Below are 12,651 nucleotides of genomic sequence, written 5' to 3'. Positions count from 1 at the left end.
GTTCAAAAAAACATGAGACAATATTCCCTTTTATGAAAATGTAAAGAATAACAAGGGTTATAGTGCCAACTTACATGTGGCAAAATATTAATTTTAAAACATTCCATTTAAGCAACCTAATTTCCCATTAAAGCGAAAAGGGAATATAGCCATATATGGTTTTACATCACTAAAGTCAAGCGTTGGACCTCCAATTTTGTAAAGTCCTTCTCCTGGTCCAAGTATTTGGTATGTGACTCATCTCAGTTTATTCACAGGACACGTCCCGACATTCTACAAGGAAACTTTATCAAAAAATAGCCATATCCATAAATCACAAAATGCATTTCACCAGGATCACCTTTCTCAAGGATGCCCAGGTTATTAGGGGAGGAATGAGGGAAGCATAAGAAAGAAAGGGAGGAGTAAATAGCCTGCAACGGTGGCATAATGGCACGAAGACTATGTTCACTCTGCATGCAAAAGTGTGCCAATTGTTCTTTTTAAGTCATGGCACTGTGAAAAGACAATTAATAGAATTTGATCTTTGAATTTCTGATTTGGGCCAATAAAGCCATTTGTCTTCTTGCCACAGCCTGTGAAGCTGACCCCATACTCCTCTCACCATCACTTTTGATATGGGTTTCACAACTCACTACTGGTGCCTTATTTTCTGCTTCATACTCTCGGCAATATTGCAAATACAATTTCGGTGATATAAATGAGTAAATAAATCAAGTATCCCACCACATGGAGTTAAATAATCCTGGCAAAATAGTAATGTTTAGACAGTTAAAATGGTATTGAATATCATAATTTATACTAATTATAATTATCCTTTCCCCCAACAAATAATCAACCAGATAATCATTACATAAAGTTATCTTTGACATTGTCTCACTTACATTTTTGCTGTTAATGGAGGGCTCAATTGAAAATGAACCACCACATTTACAGGTATTTTATGTTGGGGTTTTTTCCAGAGGTTTTGCTATGTACAAATATTAAAATGACACTTACACCAAAGTCTTGTCACTTTCAGTTGCAGCATGGTTTTGCACTTTAAGTGAGCAATCAAGAAGAAAGTTGAAAACATATTTTAAAAATTATTTAATGGAGAATTGTCTTTTAGACAAATACAGCTAGTCCTCAACAAACAAATATTTGACTTACAAACATTCAAAGATCTAAACAAATGTGCTTTGCCATATTTGAATATTATCCTGCCGTTCCCCTTTGTACCACAAACCCCACTGAGCAGCACCGCTGCATTCACGCATGTCCAACACTCATCTCCTTCTCTTGTTGTTGTTTATCTCTGTGAGCATTTCAGAGTGTCAGGCTTCATACCTTGGGTACTGTATTGTTTATTATGAATGATAAAGCAAAGCTTGTGAAGATAGTGGTAGTAGGGATGATCTCTCTCATGAGAACTCTGCCTCTTACCAACATAACTCCCATCTCCTCCTCCTCTTACTTTGCTCTATAGGTAAGTCACATACTACATGTTACTAATGGAACTTTCACAAATCACGAGTGACAGTTAACGGAAGATATTGGAACTATACGTTCATATTTTAAGACACTATTATATGTTTTTATTTGTACTTATTGTACAGTAACATAATATTTTGTGTTATTATGTTTTTCTAGTGATTTTATGATCCCAATATTTGTGGCAGACGTACATTTGAGTGAAATGATGTAAAGCTGATTGTTATTTTTACTTCTTTTTTTTTTTAAACCGAGTTATAATGGAGAACGACAACTCAATTCGATTCATGACATCCTCTCAGAAAACAATCATGTTTGACTATATGTATTGTTTCAAATCTTGTCTCAGTGGTTGTGGCAAACATATAGTAGGGTTTCCTACACAGGGTTTCCTTCAACTGTTAATTAAGGCAAGTTGAAAGCAGCAGTAATGGAGATATTTTACTGGCTTTCACTCCCAGACTTATATTTCAAAGGAATGACATCCCCTGTATTTGGTTTGGTTGACTCTCAGAGACCTTTGTGAATAAAACTTTGGAGACTGCGCTTGTTGTCAGAATTGTTTGATGAAAAAATAGGAGTCAAAATACTCTATTAAGAAGACTCAATCCTTTACATCCACGGCTTAGTGAGAGTGAAGGCTGTGGTAATTTATCATGGGTTTGTGTCATCATGATACAAACCCAAGATAGCATTCAGCAGACACAGGTAATTGCCTCATCACCACACCCCTCATGACACATTTTGAGATTAGTATTGATAAATCTGAATAGGAAGAATCTCTAAGAGACTGTGTGAAGTGGTATCACAGGAGGTCAAAAGACAAATACAGTGTGTGTGTTTTCTGATGAAGTCTTTCCTATTTCCTTGGATGTGTAGCTGTGTTTCTCAAGGTCACAGATGATTTAAGTACAAGTAGTCCTGAACATATGAACACAGTTATATTTAAAAAAATCTCAGGTACCGCTTCTGTAAGTAATTCAGGGTTATCTTCAAACTCAAGGAACTTTGTATCGTGGTTCACTTCCTGATGAATTACTTGTTTGGCACTTGTTTAATGAGTAAAGTGAAAAGGAGACATGAAATGAAAGTGACCCTGTATATTGAATATTAAATTACATTGATCTCCCCATCGTTCAAGTAATATGAGTAATCAATCAATATAACATCCATATGTCAGCTTTTATGAAAAGCAATTGTCTTGAATTCCTAAGTACCACAAGAGATGTGGGTTGTGTTTGTGTAGAAACTTAGGTGGATAGCATCTTAATAGTTTTGCATCTGGTCTTTTTTTTTTTCCTCCAAAACATCCACTTACTATGATTTTAAGTAGCACAAAACGTCCAACACATTGGGCCCAAAATCATATTGTAAATGCAGGCGACACAGTTGGTCATTGACAATGATGTAAGACTGTTGATTTTTGCATTTCATACATTTCAAAATCTCACTCCACTATTTGACGTATTGTTAAAGTAAAGCAAAGTGTTATGTCTGAGATACACATGTTTATGTGTTCACACACTGAGGGACATGATCACTGATGTTGGCAATTTAAACTCCAGAATGGAAAGAGAATTAAAAATGTAAAAATAATTTATGTCAGCATATTTTTTTCTCTTCTAAAAAAATGTCTCATTCTAGTCAAACACTTGTAGTAGTAATTACCACTTTTAGTGTGATGGAGTCATTCTAGGTTAAGAAAATGTAATTAATTGAAAATGTAATCAAGTGAACACTGCTTTTGCCTTTAAATGGGCTGCTTTAAAACATTTTCATTGTGTACACAGTGTGTACATGGATTTAAGTGTTGTAACTTGAACAAGAATTACATCATTTGTACCGCTCTTCCATTACAGAATGGGTGAGTTCCAGTAAGACTATAAAGCATGAGATTTATGTGAGCTACATGATCTTGCTGGTCTGAAATTGAATTATGTGAATAGGGTGGAAAATATTGGCAAGTGTTTTTTAGGAGAACACCTTTAGTTTTCAAGTTTTATCGTTAATCCAGATATATTACATGTTGTGACAACAAATCTAATAAAAAACAATTTTAACTGATAGCCACTGTAGTCATGGAGGGAAGAAATGTGTTGAAAAACTTACTGAAATTTCCAGCAGGAGTAGTAGAAAGGGTGTACTCGATATGTCTAACATGAACCGAAGTGAGACTATGGTGCTGCACATTCCGCATCTGCAGCACAACTTGCCTGCTGGTTGACTGAGGAGCTGCATGAATTGAAAGCCACTACATAAAAATATATTTATGCCACAGGAGAAATGTTGGAGAGATGCATCTGGACACTGTCTTCAGCAGGTGTGGAACTCTGTGTTCTGGCAGCTAATGTAGGAAGAATAATAAAACAAGGGGATTTTGTGGAGGGCGGAAGAAAATGAGAAGGGAGATGTGGGAGAAAAAGCTTTTAAGTTTATCACTGATGTTAGAACAACAACATTAGTGAATTCAGGTAGGATAATTAGGGAAAAGCTTACAAAGTGTAAGTATACTGTAATACTGCATAAGAGAATAAATCAGGAGATACTGTAGAGTATATTCCTGAGATAAACCTGTAATGTTGGTATGTTTTCTCAACTAAAGCAGTTGTAGGCTGTTTGCATATAAAGATATAATTCAAGATTATAGATCAAAATAAATCAGCCTATAAGGTTGGGAAATGGAGTTTTAGTGAAGAAAACATCATGAAGTGGCTTGTGGTGTTACTGTGGTTATAATGAAAGATTATAAATATAATAAAATTCATTCATTTTCTCAACCCGCTTCATCCGCTTGCACAGGTCACGGGGAGCTGGAGCCTATCCCAGCTTGTCTTAGGGCGTGAAGCGGGGAAACAATGGGCGTGACCCCAGTGCACCGCGGAGCTACACAGACACACAAACAGGCACACATGCACTCATTCCTATGGTCAATTTGGGACTGGCGCACGTTTTTTTTGGATGTTGGAGGAAACCTGAGAACCCGGAGAGGACCCACGCAGACATGGGGAGAACATGCAAACTCCGAACCGAGTGGGACTCGAACCCAGGACCGCCTTGCTGTGCGGTGACAGCGCTACCCACTGCACCACCATGCCGCCCAAATGTAATAATACAGTGCGTCCTTGCACATTCGCACATCAACGCTCGCAACTTCACCTCATGTATTTTTGGTAGGCATTCTATTTGTTGGAAGTACGCTACGTTCCGTAAGTCTCTGACTTACGTGAGACATAAAGATGCTTTAAACAGTCGATGAGAGTGTGGGAAAAGGTAATACAGATAGAAGGTGATTTAATATCAGTATGAGGAGTGTTCATAAACGTTTAAATTGCCGTAAATAATAACATAAATAGTTCATTGCTCTATCTCGGAATACATTATTCGCGTGTGGTTCCTGGAATGCATTAACTGCGAGGAACGAGGGTGCACTGTATTAAAATATAGTTTCACAACCTTCACAGGAAACTAGAGGGTAAATGGTATAAAAATTTAGCGCAGATTAGTTCTAAGAAAAGGATTTTCCAGGAGTAAAACTCAATCATGGAAAAGAGAGATTGCTATGGAGCAAACAGAGTAAGAGAAACAATTTGAGGCAAAGCTGCCTTTGGACAAAGAGTCAATGAAAGAGAGCTGTTAAAGCCCAGGAAGCACACTTGGTTACATGGCTGTGCAATATGGCAGTAAACCAAATAGGACTCTTGACATGCAAAGCAGAATGTGCTTCATCTCCAAAACCACAGTGGGTGACAAGACCCAAGATAATAAAGATAGTGGAGGTAGATTTTATTTTACATTCCAAGATAATAATCAAACAATGTCTTGACTGTTAGTATTATAAAATTATTATTATGTTTGCCATATACAATATTTATAGTACATCACAGCACAAAGTCTTGACATGATATAATCTCTGAGCCTAATCTCCGGAATAAAAATGGACCTCTGTCTCAGCTCTGTGTCTTTGGTGCTACAGCTGTGGTACTTTTCCTTTCTGAACATCTATGAGACCCTATGTCTGTCCCCAGAGGCTTCACTTCATACCCACTGGTTTGCTCTATCCTAGAATCCCTGTTTTTTGAGTTCACCACTGTCCCCTAAAGCATCTATTCCAAACAATGCACATATAATTAGCTGAACATTGTAAAGAATGAACCAGAAAAGACTAATTACAGCAGCTTGTCTTCTACAAATTACAATTATATCCAACTAATTTGAGAAAGTAAAACAAGAAATGCAATGCCAAGGAATTTTGTTCTCTATTGGCATAGAGATGTTCTACACTAATGATGTATTTAGTTTGTTTTCAAGGACAAGTAATCTGAAAGTGATCTTCTCCTAGAATTAAGAAGGATGCAGTCTAACCAAAGACTGTCTTCTGGTCTCAAACGATGAAGGTGACCCTTGATGTTCTGAAAGTAATGTTTTATCAGTTAATCCTTGTACCCTATTGACTTTAACAAAGACACAATGATGATGGATAGAAAACATGTCAGATTCAAATGTAAAATTTGATTTTACACTCAGCAAGACATACGACTATTGATCCTTAAAGACTGCATCTAGTACTCCTGTATATTCATTCATTTTCTGCCGCTTCATCCGCCGTAGCGGGTCACGGGGAGCTGGGGCCTATCTCAGCTGGCACAGGGCATGAGGCAGGGGACACTCTGGGCACGACACCAGTGCACCACAGAGCCACACACAAAGACAAACAACCATGCACAGACACACTCACCCCTACGGGCGATTTGGGACCGGCCAATCAACCTGAAGCGCAAACTTTTGGAGGTGGGAGGAAGCTGGAGAACCCGGAGAGAACCCACCCAGACACGGGCAGAAAATGTTGAAAAGATTTCTCCACTGACAATCTTAGCGTTGGATAAACACAATTATTTAAATACAGACCTTAAATCAAAGATACAATCCACTGCTTAGCAAGACTTAACCAATATATTCTAACTACATGACCGGTTACTTATTTTGGATGGTGTAAGTGAAGGACAAGCACGTTAATTTGGACATGCAATCACATTCTAAAAAAACAAGATGACAGGAATCTGTATTTTTCTTCAATCACACCCAAATATGCTTCTTAACATCTGTCTCTGTCTGTTGTCGTCTATTTTGAGCAAATCCTACATTAGCCATCCTGCTGTCTGATGTACCCATGGGATTAGAATGTGTATATTAATCCACCACTGAAAACAGTTCATTGAAGCACGCTGTTTACTTCTCTGACCAAAGTTTCAAGCCACATTGCTCTGCTAATTTTAGAGATCACACAATCTTTAAGCAGCAATGATCAGATTCCCAGAAGAACTTCCCAATCATTTTCATATTTACTTCTTATACAGACAGACGTTGAACCAGTGACTTCACATTTTAGTGGGATACCTTTTGAATGTGCTAACTTAAAACAGTGACATTTCCTGAACTAAATTTACTGTACAAAAAATGCCTGCATCAGTTTTTGCTAAATATAGATGAATGAATGAATGAATGAATGAATGAATGAATGAATGAATGAATGAATGAATGCATGAATGAATGAATGAATGAATAAGGACACATCACATGGCCATAGATTACAATGAGGTGGGTCCTTGTTGCACTTAAGTGAGTATGATGAAGGAATGTTCTTTCTTTCTATGACATAGCCATGCATGTATTTTTTTTATTTCAACTTTAAAATATGAAAAGTGTTCAATATAATATATATCCGGTAATACTATTGAACAAATTCTCAAATAAATAAATTATTAACACATTTTATGCACAATAGTATAAACTGTTTTGTTAATCCTTCATATTTGTTGGCCCAATGACAAAATATACCAGAACTGCGCAGCAACACCCGGACATCTAAACATGCACACCTTGTTTAGAATAACTTAAGCCAGTTCTATTTGATCTTATTCTGATTTAGAAGCATTTACATTATAACTGAAGTTAAGACAGCAACATATAATTTGAAAAATAATGGAATATCAAAAATATGAAAGTAGTTTCTGAGACACAGAGAGACAGATAAAAGAGATTAAAAAATACTTGGAACAAATACAATGAAGCTTTTAAGCTTCAATAAGCTTCAATAAGCTTTTCAGTTTTTATCATTAATTGTGTATTTCTGAACTTTTTAATATTTTAGGACTCAGCCGGGGCCACAGACAGAATAGGACTTGTTGAGTGATATGATAGAACATTCTGTTGTAGTCTGATTAGAAATGGGATTTCCTGGCAAAGAGAGAAAATAGTTGTACTCAAGAATTTTTACTTTATTTAATTTGTGAATGAGGTCATATATCCAGACTAAGCACAGTGATGTGATTACTCTGGAACCTGGATTGGTAGAAGGTAGATTGGCCATTATCAAACAGAAATATGCGAAGAGAAAAGGCGATTCTCGGAGGCTGATCATTATCAGGTTATCTCGGACATACAGAAAGTGACACACATGGACACACACCTGCATGTGAAAACTTTTATCAATCTTACTTCCAGGTTTTAGCAGATAAAATACTTTGGTCATTTAGATATGCTTTTCACTCCAAAGGATATTGGCACATTGGCTAAAGAGGAAACCACAATTTCTTATGCATGGATGAGTTAATCACGCTTCAGGATGAGTTAAAAAAAAAAAAAAAGACATTAGTCAGTGTGCTGTGTTTCACTGGCCTTGATTAAAAATGCTTAACATGAATAACAGCAAATGTTTTGGAGCTGTGCATCCTGCCAAATGATGACGGCGGGGTGGGGGGTGAGATCATGTGCGAACACAAGAAAACCCTCTGACTCACCAGATATTTTTGGGAGGCGATGTGTCTGGAGGTCACCTTTCAGAGTGCCTTTTGGTGTTCATGCCGTCTCCTGGGGGTAAACGATTATCCTCCTCAATCATGGCATCTGGGAGGCAGACAAAAGAGCAAGGGGGCAAAGGGAGAGGATAGTCAGGAATGAGTTAAAGATGATGTGCCCTAATTAGGAAGTACAACACTTATACCTCTTTGGAAATGTGGAGGATTCAGTAGGTGGATAATACCACAAGTTTGTCACCATAGTTTGAGCCAACACAACTAATTCTCCAGAAAATATACATTTTCACTCTCAAAGTAGAGCCAAAGGTCTTTTTTTTCAAGTTAGGAAATAATTTGTATAATTTTTCATGTATTCCACTGTCAAGTAGTTCACATTGCTCTTGGTAAAGTTGCTCCTCATGCTTTATTTATGCAATACATTTTAATCAAGGATCTACTAGAGCAGTGTAGCTACCATTCCCTTCACTGGATAATATCTGTCAAAGGGAAGAATGGCATGTCTTCATGTCTAGGGAAGTGTTCATGCCTTATATAGTCTTGATCTAGTAGAGTTGCCTGCTGCACATAGCTGGATGTAGCCAAGGGCTGAGGAAGCAGATCTTATGAGAGCTCATTAAAACAGTCTCCAAGTCTTAAGAGACAAATATGAATACACACAAAAAATGAGCTTGCTATTCAAAATAATCAAAAGCACTGGCACAGCTCCCAGACAAAAAAAACAAACCCCCCCCCCAAAAAAACGGAAGTCATAGCTCGGTTGGACTGGTGAATGGAAAGGACAGTCAAAGCACAGACTTAAAAATAATATTCACATACCTCACTAGAACTTGTTGTTCCTTATCATGTCATTGTTACAAATAACAAAATGAAGGGTCCATCAAGGAAACTCTTCACTTCTAACAGGAACTTGAATGGCATAATGATAGTTTGTCTAATGGTTCATTGTGTATCAGTTCCCAGTACACAGGTGTAAATATTCATAGCAGGTGGGGCTTAAATCTTTCAGTGTGTCACCCATAACCTTGAGACAAGGGCAGTGGTTTTACCGGCATTGGTTTGATCTGACTTTTAGTAGGATATCCAAATGATAAGTTAGACGTTGTGACCATAGTTTGATGAAATCGTACGGTGTAGACCAAGAAACAATGCATGTTTCTTGCAACAATTGTGATGACCCTAACCATTAATTGGTTTCAGAATTTTCTGAAATGATTCCTTGCCTTGAAGGATGGGCTAGGTGCATTGACAAGATTTTTACATCTTTAGAGTCAACAAGTAACCCACAGGATTTTTTATGTTTCAGGACTGTGGGTGGAAGCCAGAGCTGAAACATGTCAGAGGGAGAACATGCAAATTCAGAACCCTCTTTCTATGAATTGATGACCAAAAACCCGGATCTGGCATTTTATATCGATCTGTTCCAAAATAGTTATGCATATACCTACCTCAGTCAGTGCTTTCATTATAGCTGGGCAAAGTAAACCCCTGCATACATTATGCATGAAGCAAAACTTTTGTTGAGATGAACACCCTAGTGACTTAATTTGCACTGAAGAAAGCAGATAGGAGTGTCTGAGGTCTGCAGGCCGGGAATGGGTAATGACCACTGAAGAACACAGCCAGAGTGGTATAAATGGAAACCAGAGCTGCATCAAATAAAACATGATGGGTTAGATTTTGCAGATAAAACACTGCAAATCTCATGACATTTCACACAGTCCCACTACTCTTTTTTTGGTAATTTGGGGCTGTTATCTCACTTAGCAATATAAATCTCCTGCTAAAGGCTCTTGAATTTTATTGGCTTGCACCTTTCACATCATTCCCCTATCCTCTCTTGTGAGTGCAAGAAAATGAGATCAATGACACAGGCCTTAAAAAACTACCAATGATTAATGTCTATAGGGATTTATGTTACATGAGTCAAATATCCAGTGTCAGATTGATTTAAGAGCTGTGAAGTGTGTTGACATGTGATAAACATGAAGTTAAAATTTCTTTGAATGCTTCAGCAAGAAACAGAAATTGGACATCTTAAACTTGGAGAATATATATGTCATGTCATTGAAGTAAAAGTACGGTAACACAATCTCACCCTAACTGGTATGCTAGTTAAGACACTGCAAATGCCTCAGTACTTCATTGTCTCACAGTTTATTTTGTGATGAATTGATAGTGTGAAGGAGTGCATATTGTATCCAGCTGTAAAACTGCACACAAGAATGTGTAGGAGAAAGGAAGTTTAGTTGTGTGGGAGACAGAGGCATACAGAAAGACAGAGAGGACAGAATGTGGGTGTTTGTAATGGTTAAAGCCACAGCTGAGATCCAGCCAAGGTCATCCTCTTGTTTCTGACATACATGGAGCCAGACTGAGTCTCTCATTTGGACATGCTCCATCTGGTCCCACTGATAAGACCAGGCTACCTCTTGTGCAGCAGATGGACACCGCTGCAAGACTTTGTGTGGATGGTTAAAACCACATCTGGATTCTCTAGGATCACAATAAAGGGTTTCAGTGTTTAGTTCAGGTGTCATATTGCATTGCAACCATAACTTCTTGTCGTGAGCTCTGGGTGGTGACCCATGATGTTGTGTGGACTGGTGACCAAAATGAGCTTCCTTTATAGGGTGGCTGGGGTCAGCCTTAGAGATAAGATGAGGGGGCTTGGGCATGCAGAAGTAGTCTGTAGAAGGGCTGTTGCTCCATCAGATTGAAAAGGGCCAGCTGAGGTAGTCAGGGCATTTGGAACTGCCCACCAGTTGTTCAGAACTGAAGCCTCTTGGATCAAAGGCGAAATATCTTGAAGCTTTCCTAGTCCAGTTGAAGTCCAGTTGATTTCATTCAACGCAGAGATCATCAGAGGTCTGGCGTTCATCTATGCAGACCCTGGATATGATTGCATTTATGAAACAGATATCCTTGTTATTGATATCATGTTTCTTTCTTGAGGAATTTGCAATTTTTGGGTAGAGGGCTTCTTATCCCAGCAATACGCAAGTTGTGAAGTGTGTGCGTCTTTGACAAGCACTTCGTGTTTATGCACAATTCCGCAATGAGGCTAATGCCATTTACAAGGTTCCACCATGCCTGAATCTAAACCTCCAATCAGAGCCAAGAGGAGCCAGGAGTGTCAATCACTCTCATGCCCATGCTGCTGGCAGCCCCCCACCCCTTCCATTCATGTTCTCACTCTGTCAAGTAAAGCAGTCTCTTCAACTTTGCAACTCATTTCTTTCAATGCAGACAAGCACAGACAAGCAGACCTTGCAGGGTCTTTGCATTGAATATGTTAAAAGGGATAGCAGTGTTGGATATTGTTTTGAGACTATAGCCTGAATTCACACCTTTCATGCTGTTTTTGTTGCTATACTACAAGCTAAAGGTTGATGCTGAGTAACCCCTATAAGATCTAACACATATGTTTACTATCTGGTAATATCCAAGATCTGGTCTGCAATATCTATAATTACAGACCTTGGAGAAAACTCCAGTGCGAAATCAAATAATTACAATACAATTCCAAAACATGGCTGATTCAGATGGATTTCAGTTCTGATGAATCTTTGAATGTTATAGAACTGGATCCTCAATTAAACTAAAATATTGCTTTCCAGAAATGACAGCCATACGATTTCATATTCTGGCAATGGTTTTTCATGGTCACGGAGTCATACTATCAGGGTCAAACTAACCTTATGTTTAAATGACATTATTGGAAACCTGAGTATGAGCACTGAGTCATGTCTAGTTTGAAGTATTATCAAATCTATATTCACGCATGTGGTATCTGCTCAAGTAAAATTGTACAAAGAGAGTAAGCAGCTAGCCTCTCAAACTTAAATGGGCCCATGAGTATTTGTAATTTTTCATTATGAAACAGTTATGACCCTGGTGCTATGGATGATCGTTTACATGTTCTCCCCTGGCCCTGCAAGTTAGGTGTCCCCTCATCGCCCCTCTTAGTAGAAAGTAACTTGCAGCTTTTTAATTATAGAATGGAGTTTAAAATCCCTAAACACTCCTTGCGTGTTAGAAGTGGACCAGAAAAATCTTTGCTGGTCCGACAGTTCTCTCTATCAAGTGCATATATTTCAGTTTTTATTGGTGGCAGCTTTGTTTAGTCTGGTCCTTTTGCTTTAAGTTGCTTTAAAATGAGCCATTCATTTTGATCCCAGGCTTCACATTTCACATCCCACTGTAGGAATTTAATGTGTTAGTCCCCTTATCCTCCATACAGTCTCAACATTCAATAAAGAACCTTGAAAAGGAAAAATAGTCTAGCTATGAGCTACTGTAAAGCAGACAAAAGCACATTGCTCTCACAGCTACTGCTCCAAAGAAAATGATTTCACGCAAGGGC

General features: G+C 38.1%; 1 protein-coding gene across 3 annotated transcripts in view; it reads right to left on the bottom strand.

The window, feature by feature from the left end:
* chrm3a (cholinergic receptor, muscarinic 3a) overlaps nt 1-12,651 on the bottom strand; it is a 73,662-nt gene that overhangs the window by 41,432 nt on the left and 19,579 nt on the right. For all 3 annotated transcript variants that reach the window (XM_068327333.1, XM_068327334.1, XM_068327332.1), the window contains exon 2: nt 8,271-8,376. The gene's annotated coding sequence lies outside the window, so the exon portion shown is untranslated. The remainder of the gene's footprint in view (nt 1-8,270; nt 8,377-12,651) is intronic.

Source organism: Antennarius striatus, chromosome 11 (genome assembly GCF_040054535.1).
Source record: "Antennarius striatus isolate MH-2024 chromosome 11, ASM4005453v1, whole genome shotgun sequence".
Taxonomy (NCBI): Eukaryota; Metazoa; Chordata; class Actinopteri; order Lophiiformes; family Antennariidae; genus Antennarius; species Antennarius striatus.
This window is presented reverse-complemented; position numbering and strand designations above follow the sequence as displayed.